The sequence below is a fragment of the Microtus ochrogaster genome, unplaced genomic scaffold, assembly GCF_000317375.1.
Source record: "Microtus ochrogaster isolate Prairie Vole_2 unplaced genomic scaffold, MicOch1.0 UNK86, whole genome shotgun sequence".
Taxonomy (NCBI): domain Eukaryota; kingdom Metazoa; phylum Chordata; class Mammalia; order Rodentia; family Cricetidae; genus Microtus; species Microtus ochrogaster.
The window spans coordinates 1,602,140-1,616,745 of record NW_004949184.1 but is presented as its reverse complement, the minus strand read 5'-3'; the positions used below and the strand labels follow the sequence as shown (position 1 = coordinate 1,616,745).

Below are 14,606 nucleotides of genomic sequence, written 5' to 3'. Positions count from 1 at the left end.
CTTACAAACTGCTCCAAAGGTGATCTAGGTCGCTCCAGTTCCGGGCAGTCCTACAAATCCAGACAGCCCTAGCCTTGCTGAAAGTTGATTGGAACCAGATCTGTCAACAGGTAGATTCATTACCTGAAATAGTTCTATAATATGACAGGGCACTCGACCTACTCCGTGTAAAAGAGGGGGTTATTGTGTGGCTTTAAGAGAAGACTGTAATTAGAGATAATTCAGCCATACTCATAAAAAGGCGGTGGCGGAGGAGTGGAGGTGGAGAACTGAGATGAAATAAATGACCGATTCGCAATCTCATTTTTGGTCTCTTCCTAGATAGTGACTCTGATGCTAACTACTGTTGGCTCTTACAATGTTAATACCTTAACTAAATACGTAAATTTCTGTCTGGGTGCCATTCATTAGATTGATAGTCATTAGATCCCAGTGTAAACAGGTACCCACCACAGAGTCAAGGATTTGATTCAGGATACAGCTCAAAGGGGGAAGGGCTAACATTATGTTTTAACTTTAAATTATCGTGCTTAAGAGATCTATAAAAGAAAAATAATAACCTGTGTTGGACTCTAGCATCCAAACACCGAGGAGGAGTCGCCCCCAGAGACCACCTCATACACCACAGCTGATGCAAAAGCATGAGGATTTTATTAATTCTGTCATGACAGGGTCCCTCAGCATTCGGGAAGCCGAAAGACCTCGAATAGCTGGCACAGTCTACTTTTAAAAGAGAAGGCCACAGAAGCAAGGGGGGGTTCTTTGACTATTATGATTGGCTTATTTGAAATGGCTATTACCAATAATTGGCTGGAGAGCTGTTGCCAGATCAGATGAGGTAAGAGGTCATTTTGACCCCGTTTCCCAGGGGACCGAACCAAAGCATACGTATATTGGTAATTGTTCAGGAACTGAGTACATGCGAGTGTAGCTGTTAGGTCCTTGGTTCCCAGGGGAGGAGGGGAAACACTATGGCACAGAGGCTGAGAGGATTCAGAATTGTCAGAAATGGCTTCAGAATTGTCTTAAAGTCTTACACCTGTAAGTTCCGCTTTCCCAGGCACAGATGACTTCCTGAAATGCTGGGGGCTGTTGTTCATGTAAGATAAGAAGCTACATGTTTTTGCCTCTGTAAACAAGCTTGGTTGCCCCAGTGCCACGGGATGGGTGCTTAATCACATGTAGGTAGGAGGTATGAAGGCAGGAAGTATGTCAGGATGTATGCTTGCCTTTGATTGGACACTGGTGGGAAGTAAGTAGCCTTGTGGGTTTTGTCTTTTATAAGCTTCTGACTAGTGTAATTTAGGGCTGTATTCTGAGCATGGGTCTTGGGTATGGACCTGGCCAGTGTCCATAGTCATGGCCAGTATTTAATAAAGCTTGTTTCAGATTTGGCTCAACAATTGTAGTAGTTGCAGTAGTGGTCTTCTTTTTTTTCCAGTGACCTCTCAACTTTTATTGATCCCTCAGTCCCCAGGGGTAGCCTCCTTCTCAGCCTCAGTGCCCCGGACACCACTTTGCCATTCACGACCTTGGGTGGTTGTCCTCTGGACAGTTTGCATGGAGTTACTGGAGTCCATCCGGAGCATCGCTGAGACTGAAGTCTGCCCCATCTTCAGCAAGCAGCGGTAGGTGGCCATCTCAGACTCAAGCTTGACCTTGATGTTCAGCAGGGCTTCACATTCCTGGGTCTGGCGCTGCCCCTCTGCCCGGGTTTGTGCCAGCTCTGACTCCAGGTGCAGAAGGACCCCACTGAGCTGCTCCATCTGCGTGTCATATCCAGCCTCCATGCCCCTAAGGCTGTTCTCCAAGCTGATCTTCTGATTTTTCATGGCATCTAGGTCAGTCTCCAAGGCCTGGAGGGTGTGCCTCAGGTCCGTGAGTGTGGTCTCAGCATCTCTGATTTGGGCAGACTGGGTAGTGACTACCGTGGTGCTCTCCTCAATCTGCTGGGACCAGTACTTGTCTAGTTCCTCACAGTTCTTCTGAGCCAGCTCCTTATTCTGGGCCTGGATATCAGCCATGAGGTCCTGAGATTTGGGGGCATCCACTGCCACGGTTAATCCAGAACTGGCAATCTGGGCTTCTAGTCCTTTTACTCCCTCCTCGCGGTTCTTCTTCATGAACCTTCTTTAGTTCTTCCTAGAGGGCTTCGATTTCTGTCTCCAGCTGCAGCCTCGTGATGTTGGTGTCATCCACCACCTTTGAGTCCATGGATGTCGCTCTCCACAGACTGGCGCATATCCAGTTCTGTCTCGTACTTGACTCTGAAGTCATTGGCAGCAATATGGGCATTGTCTATCTGCAGGACGATGCAGGCATTGTCCACAGAATTGGCAAAGATGAGCCCTCAGGTCCTTGATGGTCTTGAGATAGTGGCCCCAGTCTCTGACACCCTGGGACCCCTTCTTCTCCAGATATTCCCGGATATTGCTCTCCAGTCTCCTGTTCTCGGTCTCCATGCTCTGCACCCTGTCCAGGTAGCTGACCAGGCGGTCGTCCAGGTCATGCAAGGTCTCCTCAGTCTGGATGCCACCTTTTCCAACCAGGCCTGCAGACCCCATGAGGAAATCCGGGAACCAGAGCCCCCCAGCACCTGCATAGACGCTGGCCACACTGCTGGCAGGCTAGACCTGTTGGCTGGGCGTCCTCACAGATTCCAGGGACTGGTAGGTAGTTGGTGGAAAATGTGGTGGAGCGGGTGGTGAAGCTCATGTTGTCTGGAGGGGAGAGCAAATCGAGGGACCGGAACAGGAGTTCCGAGTGTTAGGCTCCGGGTTAGAGGGGTTAGAGGGAAGGTGGCAGCCCTTGAGCTGTTACATCACTGAGGGAAGCGTGGGACTAACAGTTGACTATGAGACTTTAGTCTGCCTCCCAGGTCCCAGCACCTAAGAGTAATAAACAACCAATAAGACAAAAAAGAAAAAGCCCAAACAACACAAAATGAGACAAAAATCCCAGTGAGGTCCTTTTGTGTTGGTCATCTACGGCTGGGCATGGGGTCTGCCCTTAAGTGTATGTAGCTAATATAGCCAATGAGACTCCATTTGACAAAACTATTTTTTTCCTTTGCAAATGGGTGAAAATTGCTGGTAGCTTCTTGGTTAGGAGTGGTAAACCGTGTCCATCCCCCTCTCTCAGCACCGGGACCTCACCTGGCTTGAACCTGCACGGGCCTTGTGTGTGCTGCCACATTTTCCATGGTTTCATCAGTTCCATTGTGCCTGGAAGACACTGTTTCCTTGGTGTTTTAAAGGAGAGCATCATTGTGGGGGAAATAAAGGAGTTTTTTAGGTGGATTTTAGAAGGGAAGAGTTGTTATTTTTTTTCCCTAAGGGTGGAATATTCAGGCAGGAGAAGTCACCCAGGTAGATCTGAAAATGAGCATCTCTGTCAAGTCTCAGGTGTTGATTGTGCTCTGATGCTGTTACTGGATGAGAAATCCCCAATCTCTAGGCTGGGTGCCAGTCACAGGGGAGCCCCTCCAGGGCAAGTGGTCTGTTCCTGAGTGAACCCTGAGTTATTCTAGGAGTCTGTTCACATGCTGGCATTTCCTGTGCAGCATTATCGGTTGTCTTCTCCCTAGCGCAGTGGTAGGAAAGGGGAAGCGGGGAGGGAGCTAATAATGTCTTGCTGGAGACCCATTGCTTGCTAAGTCAGCAGCTTTGCGAAGCTAAATATACATCAGTGAGTATTTTAGGAAATTGAGAAAATGGGAAATTTTCAAAGGTGATGGTCTAGACACAATGTTATTAAGATTTATTTTAAAAATCTGCTGGCTGTTTGTTATACTGCAACTTTTCTTTGAAAAAAAGAACCACAAACTATTATTCCAAAATCTAACAGTTCTCAGAAACAAGAGGGTCTAGAACCATTCTGCCTCCTAGAACATTATTTGTTTTTTTTTTAAAAAGGCCATGTTTGTTTTTCTTTGCTATTCCTGGGAAGGAAGGGCCAATTTCAAAATACCTTCCTCTAGTTAAAAGTGGTGTTGTTAGGTCTGAAGAGATGGCTCATCAGTTAAGAGCGCTGTTTGTTCTTCCAGAGGACCCAGGTTCAGTTCCCAGAACTCATGTGCAACTCTGGCATCCACAGGTACCAGGCATGCATGCTGGCAAAACACCCATACACTTCAAGTAAAAACCAATGAGTCTTTTTAAAATGATGCTTTCAAAGGTGAATGTGGTCATGGCACACACTTGTAAACCCAGCACTGAGAAGGCTGAGGCAGGAGAAACTTGGATCTGAGCAACATTTCGAGTTCCAGGCCAGCCTAGAATATATAATGAGACATTGTCTAAAAATAAAATAAAAAGAAAGAAAAGTCCCACATGATCACAAAATGATGCTATTAGATATTCACTTAATATGCAGTTGTAAAATAATACCTTCTTTATTATATCAACGATGAGCTCAGAGGCACCAAGAACTAGTTCCTTTTCTGTCCTCAAAGAAGAGGGAATTATGGCACCTCTATCTGAGCACAGCTGGAAATTATAGGGTTGTCAAAAACCGTTATTAAGTCTTCTAGAGAACTAGCAATATTCTTCTAGTTGCCATATGTTTTTTGTTTTGTTTTTGAAGCAAAGCAAAGCCATAAATATAGTCATAAGAAACGAATCTCGGCCTTCTGTTTAAATTCTCACAATGACTTTAATATGGTAGCCAGCCATCGAGGTGACGAGGGGACTGAGTACGGAAGGAGGGAAGGTCTGCGTGGCAATCGATAGCATGCATGGCCCCCAGATACCATGCCCAGTACCTAGGACCACACTCTAAGCTCAGCATCATCTTGGATGAAGTTAGCTTCTTGGGCACTGCCTCCCATTTTCTGCTACAACTTGTCTGTGGAGGATGGAGTCAGTGGTTGAGAAGTAAGTATAACCACGTGAATGCCACATGAGTGTCTTTTTAGATAAGTCCTCTGTTCTCGGACTACATCTCCAATCAAATTTGTCTTTTTACTCATTATTTATATTGCTTTTCTCAGCCATTATTCCTCTTAAAACTGTCTTCAAAAGAGACCAATCAGTTTCGTACCTTTATCTGGCCAGAGAGAGCTCAGATCTGTTTCCTTTGGTTATGAGCCTCCTTTCTTCTGAGACAGGGATGAAAGGGACCACTGTGGGAAACGGGGAAGAAAGCTGCCATCCAGGAGTCTGCTTGAAGCCTCTCATTACCTGTAACACAATTAACATTTCCTTAAAGTCTCTCTCCCTTCCCAGATATAAACCTACAATATTCTAGTCTTCTCTCCAGAAATCCCACACACTGTAAGAGACATGTTCTAAACCCTTTGTGCAATCATAATGGTTCCTGGTTTGCCCTTACTAGAGTATAATCCCATTTAAGACAACTCTTGAAATGTCCTGTATGTATAATCACACAGACCCAAAGCAGAGAGAAAAGACAGAAAGTTCTCTAACAACACTGACATATAACTTGAGAAGTATCAAAATGGTACATGGAGCTCGTGATAAGACGCTTAACTGCACTCTCCACTGAGAAGCACACGCTCATATTTAGGTATGTTGTAATCTTTCTCGAAGTGTCTTAACTGCCATGCTGAAGTCCTAATTTTGAAATGGGTTGGGAAGATGGCTCAGTCAGTAAAATGCTTCCCATGAATGCATGAAGAGCTGAGTTTAGTCCCTCAGCACTCACATGAAAAAAAAAAAAACCCAGACATGAAGCTAGCCCAGTCTACCTCAATCAACAAGCTCCAGGCTCAGCGACAGACTCTATCTCAAATATTAAAGCAGAAAGTGACTGAAGAAACACCTAACATCAGTTTCTGGCCTCTATGTGCGCATGTGCATGCAGGTGCGCGCACGCACGCGCGCGCACACACACACACACACACACACACACCTGTCAGGGTGTTTTGTTTTTTATTTTTGGTTTTTCGAGACAGGGTTTCTCTGTAGCTTTGGAGCCTGTCCTGGAACTAGCTCTTGTAGACCAGGCTGGCCTCGAACTCAGAGAGATCCGCCTGCCTCTGCCTTCTGAGTGCTGGGAATGAAGGGGTGCGCCACCACTGCCCGGCACCACACGAATGTCTTTAAATACAGCAAACACTTCTTTGAGAAACCCACACCCACGCACTCAGCTGCGCTCTAGTCTTTCTCCCAAAGCATGTCTATTTTAATGAATTCCAGCTCTCTTTGACACTTACTTGTCCAAAATCTTTTTTCTGTCCCAAAGCCAAGGATCCAGTCTCACCTGAGCAGAAGTTCCTAGAAAATTAAGGGGACGCCTCAGGCTGCTGAGAGTAGCGGCCTGGAGCTGTGCCTCTGTCCTTGTAGCTGATGACAAACCCCTCCATTCTCCCTTTCCCCTTGCCCCTCCCTTCCTTTCTCCTTCTCTTTGTCCTCCTCGTATGACTTCTCGTCTCACTGTGTAGATTAGATTCGCCCCAGTGATACTTGTTCTTCTGCTTCCTCGGCGCTGCGATTGCAGGTGGGCACCACATGCTAACCAGAGAACTTTTCAATCGAACCTCCCAAGAGACAGGTCAGCGTCACTCATTCTGTCTAACTATGGTAGCCAGATTTAGCAAATAGCAATATAAGTTGCTCACGACATGTGAATTCCAGACAGTTTTTCTCAGCACATATTAAGTATATAAAATAACAGTGTTTATTATGACATTGTCATACATGTATGCAGCATTCTTTGATGCAAGCAGTGTAACTCTGACCTACGTGTGGCTCTCAAATTTAAATTACCTAAGATTGTGTGAGACTTTAAACGCATTTCTTCAATTCTGATAGACATACTATTATGTGCTTCATGTGGCCAGTGGTTCACATATCGGGTGGCACAGATTGATGCTGCTGCTTATAAAATATTTTCATCATTACAGAATGTTCCATCGGGCAGTGCTCCTTAGAACATACTAGGAAAGTGTTCCTGGAGCCAGAGACCCAGGTACACAGTCAAAACTATCAGGCTTTTAAGAAGCCATCCCTTCACCCATCACAAAAAATATGAGACCCCAAAGCCTACAAGTGTGGTGGTGCCCATGTGTAATCGTGGTATTTCAGTGCTGGAGATGGGAGGACTAAAGTTTAATACCAGCCTGCGCTACATAGCAAGACACTGGACATGTAGCTCAGTAGTATAGCACTTGCTTAACAAATCCCCGGTGCTTAACTAGTACCCAAGATAGATAGATAGATAGATAGATAGATAGATAGATAGATAGATAGATAGATAGATAGATAGATAGATAGATAGAGGCATGGCTGGAGGGATGGATGGATGGATAGATAAAATAAATGATTCATGGGATCCCTGAAGACCACAAGAGAAATCCAGTCCTGTACCAACTCATGAGGCAAATTGATCAGTATCATGCAGAACTATCTGTTCAATTCATCAGTGTTTTTCTTGAGAGACATTCTTCTGGTTTGCACGTAGCTTTGTCCATAATGGACAGTTTCTAAGGGAACACAGGATTTTACCTCACAATAACCCTGGGTCTTAGCAAGTCCATGAAAAAAAAAAAGAACAAGAATGTGAAATTTATTCCAAAAAAGAATAATCTACGCTATGGTGCAGGTTCTGGCATTCAAGTGTGCATCAGAATTCGCTGAGGGTCTGTGGGTTCTTCACTGTGTCTGACAAGATTTTTCTTTTGCTTTCATATTGGATGAATGTCTTAGGTTCTAGCTGGGTGTGGTAGGGTGTGCTCGCAATTCCAATACACAGTAGACAGAGAAGCTAGGATTAAGAGTTCAACTCAAGCTACATAACAAAACCCAGAGAGAGAGAGAGAGACAGAGACAGAGAGAGAGGGGAGGGAGGAGAGAATTTTAAGTTCTAACATTTTTTTCTCCATCTTTGAAGACATCGCTTCAAAAGTTTAACACTTGGTGCTGGAAAAAAATCGGAATCTGTCAGATTCTGGGTAGTCTGGGAATTCCACAGATTTTCATGAGCCTCAGCAGGGTTTCTTAAAATGCAAATTGTTGCACCACAGTTCCAAAGTTTCTGATTCCTCAGGCCTGAGCTGAGTTTCATCCTGTTTCTAGAATACTCAAGTCAATAATGCGGGTCTGGAGAAGCACCCTGGGAAATCTCTACCCCATACCTGTCTCTGCCTAATGATGTTATGAAAATGAAGCTTTTGTTCCTGACAGGTGAACCCCTCCTTCTGTTAGGGCCACTTTGATGAGCGGCATCTGGTCCCCGTTTAGATCATTATCACTTTTTCTTCTGCGCACAGCTTTCGCCCATCTGCTGGCTTGCTAATACACTGATGTGAAAATAGCCAAAGCCAAGTCCAAGGTGATCTTCCCCCTGCTCTGCAGCTGATGGTGCTGTACCCACACTGTGGCCTGGCCAAGCTTGCTGGGTAAATCATTTTAATTCCTTGTTCATACATAAACAGCGTTAGCAAAAGAGAAGGGAAATAAGAAGTTGCTACAGGTCACCAAGCTAGGAACCAGTCTGTGAGTTCAGAATGTTCAACTCCAGTTTGGGTATGAAGAGTATTCAGGAGTTCGTTAAGATGTGAAATTCATGATTTTGAGAAAATAACCGTGGAACATCATTTAATTCCAACTGTTGTGATGGTTAACATGAACTGTCAATTTGACACACTCTCCTCAGAGCTAAACCTCTGGCCATGCCCTTGAGGAAGTTCCTAGATTGGGTTACTTGATGTGGGAAGATGCACCCTAGATGTGGGCAACACCACTCCCTGGGCTGCGGTCCTGGTCGGTTGGGAGAAGGAACTTTTATGTCTTTCCATTTGCTGACTGTGGATGGACCGCGGCCAGCTGCCTGACTTCCCCACCATCATGATGACAGTGCCCTCAAAGTGAGCCCAGATCAATTGTCCCTTAAGTCACTTCTGTCAAATGTTTTGTCACAGCAATAAGAAAAATAACCACTACAACCATAAATGCCTCCAGATGTTGATGAGGTCTTTGGGGGCCATTCCCTCTGCCACTGGCTTGCTAGCTCACTGGGCCATTGTGCCTGTGGTTGTGGTCTTGACCCCCTTATAGCTTTCAATTATTTTTATTCAGTTGTTAGATTTATTCTCAAATGGATAACTTGGGAAAGAGAGATGGCATCAATGAGACTGACTTAAAAATAGAATGAGTTACTGAATTGTTCCCTCAAAATGGTTCAGATGACTACAAACACAGAGTTTTGGATTTTGACCTCAGACTTATAAGTACCTCTTAGTACATCATGAGAGCTCTGGTTCTTCAAAACACATGTTAAAAGGGGAAATTTTTTTATTCAATTTGGCTTTTTCCTTTATTGGAAATAAAATCATCCAAGCCCACAGTGTGTTATTTCTGGAGAGCATCTGCAAATAGCAGCCAGAAAGTGCTCATGTCTCCTTTTTTAGAAACAAAACATGAAAATTATAATAATAAAGTAATTGATTTTTTTTAAAGAGAGAAATTTAAGAATTCCAAATATCAGGTCATGGAAGCAGTTTGGAGGGCTCCAACACATAGTTAAATTTCAATCTACATATTAATACACATTTGGTCCCCAAACACAAAATTAAAATGTCATTTTGAATTTGTAGATAAGCCATACTCTTTCGTGCATACTTAATTTGAAACAAATTAAGCAGCATGCATCACTTGTTAAATGGAAGAAAGTCAAACCTTGTCCTTATATATTATGAATACTATTAAAGAAAAGATTAAAATGAAAATTATAACATGATCTTTAATAACATACTTACCTAAATTCATTTTTTAAAACAAAGTTTCTTGATGTGATATACCACACTAAAATAGTACACTGACTTATTTCTATGGGAGTTGGTGAGATGACAGAGTTCCATAAATGACCTTCAGAAGAGTGGAGACCAGAAAGGAGTGGGGGGAGGGAGGAGGGGGTGTGATTGCAGTAGAGAGAGAGGGTAGGTTGTGTTAGTCAAGGTTTTGTGCTGTACCATTTCTGCTACTGGTAACAGAAATCCACATCAATGGAGTTTAAGGAAATGGGGATTTATTGACTCAGGAAATTGGCAAGACCAGAGACAAAACTTATTCTGGGGACTATATCAAATGACACCATAAAGCCTCTCTGTCACAGGTCTGTCTTTTGGCACTTTTTCTCTTGACATGTTGGCCTTTTTCTCACCTGGATATTCTTCCACATGGTGAGGAGAGGGCAGTTTACGGCATTCAGGCTTAGTTGATCTAGGAGAAAAGATACTGAAAACAAAACAAGCAGAACAGAATAAAGGGAAATTCCAGGGACAGACCCTCTTTGTCTCCACTTTGCTTTAGAACTCCAGTGTCTGGGGAAATGGCATGGCGAAGAACTCCTGTTAGCAAAAGAAGGCGGGTTGAGGTCTCACAGTGATGCTGTTGAGTACATATGTCTTCAAAGACTGCAGGAACCTCTCATGCTCAGTGAAAGACAGTTTGAGCCTCTTGGCTGGCTAGTCTCTATTTGCCTTTCAGGCTCCAGTCTGGGAAGTGGGTAATTCTGGCTGGCTACAGCCAGAGGGGACACTAGCAGGAGCTCTGAGTCTGGAACAGAGGAAACTTGAGGTCATTGTTCTTCTAGCCCCTTCCTTCCAAGCTGGTGGGACAGTCACTGTTTCCCACAAGGGCACAGCTGCAGGCGGGCAGCCCTGGTCCAGAGCTACAGTGCCCACCAGTTTGGGTGACTGCATCCTCTACTTACCCTTCAGGCCTTGGTATGTGGATGACTTCCATGTTGCTCCTGCTGGGGTTTCTCCATTTCTCAGGGATTTCTATGAGTTCTGTTATTGTTTTGTGTGGTTTCTTTTTTGTTTGTATGGTTTTTGGTGGTAATAGTGGTGGTGGTATATGGAGAAAGAGAGAGAGACAGACAGAGAGAGAGAGAGAGAGAGAGAGAGAGAGAGAGAGAGAGGAGTTCAAGGTCATGCTCAATAACAGTGAATTTGAGTTAAGTATGGACTGAGTCTGTGTGTGTGTGTGTGTGTGTGTGTGTGTGTGTGTGTGTGTGTGTGTGTGTGGTACAGGCATGTATATATGTATGTATGGAGAGCCTAGAAGTTCATTCTGCATGTCTTCCTCAAATGTCATTCACCTTATTCACCTTTTGACACAGGGTCTCACTGAACCTGAAACACTGATTAGCGAGACTGGCTCAGCAGCAAGCCCCCAGGATGTATTCCTGCAACGTCTCCAGTGCTGAGGTTCCAGACATGTGCTATTGCACCTGACTTTTACAAGACTGCTGGGAATCTACGAGCATATCCTCACGCCTGCTCAGCAAGCTCTTACCCTCTGAGCCATCTCTCCGGCACCAACCTCAAACCCTTGATCCTCCTGCCTCCACCTCCAAGTGCCAGGATTACAGGCATGCACGTTCATGTTCATATTTGTGTATTGTTTCTTTACTGACTTCTCCCAAGTTCCTCTTTTAGTCTGCCATCTGTTTCCTGCAGAACCCTCCCCGGGACACTTCCTCATTCTGTTCCCCACTGCCATTAAGGTCCTCTTGGATTCCCGCTCTCATAGCCAACTACCTTAACTGTTTTTAAGTGTCCAATCTACACTATAGTCTATGGTTATGAGACACCTTCATGACTTATTTCCAGGGTTCTTAGAACGTTTTCTTTGTGCAAAACTGAAGCGTTTAACCCAACTTAGAACTTCCCATTTCTTTCTTTCTCACCTCTGGCAGCCACCTTTCTGCTTTCGTCTCTGTGAATCTGAGCACCCAATGTTGTAACAGGGCCCCAGATCTTAGTAGACCCTGAGACAACTGACTCCGTGAAAGAAGTGCCATTCAGGCTGTAAAACTCTGCACACAGACAGCACCACCTGCCAAAACTAAAGCAAAGACCTAATCCACCAAAGCCTCTGGGAACGTCTGTAAATGTACTAACCTTGCGTTTTGGCTTCTGTAGTTTCTCTTCTGACTGACTGTTCTTGTCAACTGAAGAATGTCAACCCAGGACATGGTTTTTGTGCTTAAGAGCTCACCCTGAGAAAGGTCCAGAGCTACACTGAGATCCTGAGCTCCCAGTGTAATTGCCAGCCAGTTAATAGAGACTTCCTATTGGCTTTTTTGTTTTGTTTTGTTTTGTTTTAATTTTTTATTGAGAAAAAGAAAAAAAAGTTTTCGCCTCCCCCAAGCCTCCCAGTTCCCTCCCCCTCCTCCCCCCCTTTCCCCCCTCCCCCCACTCCTCTCCCCCTCCCTCTCCAGTCCAAAGAGCAGTCAGGGTTCCCTGCCCTGTGGTAAGTCCTAGGTCCTCCCCCCTCCGTCCATGTCTAGGAAGGTGAACATCCAAACTGGCTAGGCTCCCACAAAGCCAGAACATGAAGTAGGATCAAAACCCCGTGCCATTGTCCTTGGCTTCTCATCAGCCCTCATTGTTCGCCATGTTCAGAGAGTCCGGTTTTATCCCATGCTTTTTCAGTCACAGTCCAGGTGGCCTTGGTGAGCTCCCAATAGATCAGCCCCACTGTCTCAGTGGGTGGGTGCACCCCTCGTGCTCCCGACTTCCTTGCTCATGTTCTCCCTCCTTCTGCTCCTCATTGGGATCTTGGGAGCTCAGACCAGTGCTCCAGTGTGGGTCTCTGTCTCTATCTCCATCCATCACCAGATGAAGGTTCTATGGTGATATGCAAGATATTCGTCAGTATTGCTATAGGATAGGGTCATTTCAGGTTCCCTATCCTCAGCTGTCCAAGGAACTAACTGGGGACATCGCCTTGGGCTCCTGGGAGCCACTCTAGGTTCAAGTCTCTTGCCAACCCTAAGGTGGCTCCCTTAACTAAGATTTGTGCTTCCCTGCTCCCCTATCCAACCTTCCTTTATCCCAATCATCCCGTTTCCCCAAGTTCCCTCCATTGTAAAAGAAACATTACTAAAACTCAAGGCAGCCATCAAACCGCACACACTAATAGTAGGAGACTTCCTATTGGCTTTAACCCATGTCCGAGAGCAGTCTTCTCCGCTGGATTCCTCATGACAGTAGAAGTGGAATGGTGGAGCATTTGTCTTTAGAAGCTGCCTTATTTCACTTAGCATAGTTCATCAACGCAGGAGCGCACGCCAGCCAGGCTGTTTAGGATTCTTTTGCATACACACACTTTCAAGACCAGGCTGTATCTACTCCAGCCTACTCCATGTTTCATGAAACAGTGGGTCTTCAGGCTGTGAACTGCCCTATTCTACAAGCAGCTTTTGATTTCATTTTGAGGGAGAGAAGGATGACTGTGACCCATAAGCAGCACCATCTGTCACGTTGTCCCTATCCAGTCCAGACTGACAAATGACTTATTCCTGGGACTAGAAAGAGAGCCACTCTATACCTTTCTTAGGGACAAATGAAACTGTGGGAGCATGTGGGCATATTAGATCATAGCATAAAAGCTAGGCCTAAGAACTTATCAGACACATCAGGAAGGAAAAGAGGTATGACTCTCTTGCCTGGACCCTGAAGTGATGGACACAAAACACTGCTGTGTTGCGACCCCAAACCAACCTATTATCTGACACATGTTGTGTGTGTCAAGAAGGAGGACTTTCTGGCTTGCCCCCACCCACACACCTACTTTTTTTTTTTTTGGATTTTCGAGACAGGGTTTCTCTGTGGCTTTGGAGCCTGTCCTGGAACTAGCTCTGTAGACCAGGCTGGTCTCGAACTCACAGAGATCCGCCTGCCTCTGCCTCCCGAGTGCTGGGATTAAAGGCGTGCGCCACCATCGCCCGGCTCCACACACCTACTTTGATGGAGCCTATTGTACTGCCTGCCTGTCAGTTTGTTTTCCAGTCTGGACCTGGACCTGACCTATTGATTCCTGCTTCTGACAGTTTGTTCCCCCTTGAAGCTGAGTTCTGTAGCTTCATGTTCAAACCTGACTAGAGCAGCTCCCTCCCAGCGTTGATTAGATTTGTTATCTATACAGACTCTTTCTCAGCAGGCTTCTGAGGCCTCTTCAACTCTATTTCAGCCTCTTTACCTTGTATTCATTCTGTAACACACACACGCATGCACGCACGCATGTATGCATGCATGCACTCAAATACACACAGATTTACTATGTGTGCTGTGCTGTGTGTTATAAGAAATAACATTAGTACTGGGTGATGGTGGTACACACGTTTAATCCTAACACTTGGGAGGTAGAGGCATGCAGATCTCCATGAGTTTGGGGCCAGTCTGGTTTACAGAGCAAGTTCCAGGACAGCTAGAACCACACAAAAGAAACTCTGTCTCAAAAAACAAACAAACAAAAAAGGAAAAAAAGAACATTTGTAATTAAGATTATGTAGAGAGATAAAAAACTTGCATTCACCTAAGCTAAACTACCAAAGTAGGCAGGCTTTGTGACAAATTGATGTCATTGAAGCCACTAAACCATGTGACTTTATTCTCCTTCAGTAAATTTTGACGTTGTGGAAAGAGATAGCATGCTTGTGTATGTTTCAGGAATTGTGTGCTCACAGAACATACTGTGTGCTGTTTGTTCTCAGTTGTGTATTGGAGGATGTCTGTGCTGGTCTGGGCTATGTGAACAAGGCTGTAGAGAAACAAGGTCTGTTTCCAGCTCCTTATGATTCTCTCTCTCTCTCTCTCTCTCTCTCTCTCTCTCTCTCTCTCTCTCTCTCTCTCT

At 45.0% G+C, this 14,606-nt stretch overlaps 1 pseudogene; it reads right to left on the bottom strand.

Annotated features, from left to right (window-relative positions):
- Window positions 1-1,396: 1,396 nt before the first annotated feature.
- LOC101985512 lies at window positions 1,397-2,715 on the bottom strand (annotated as a pseudogene).
- Window positions 2,716-14,606: the final 11,891 nt, after the last annotated feature.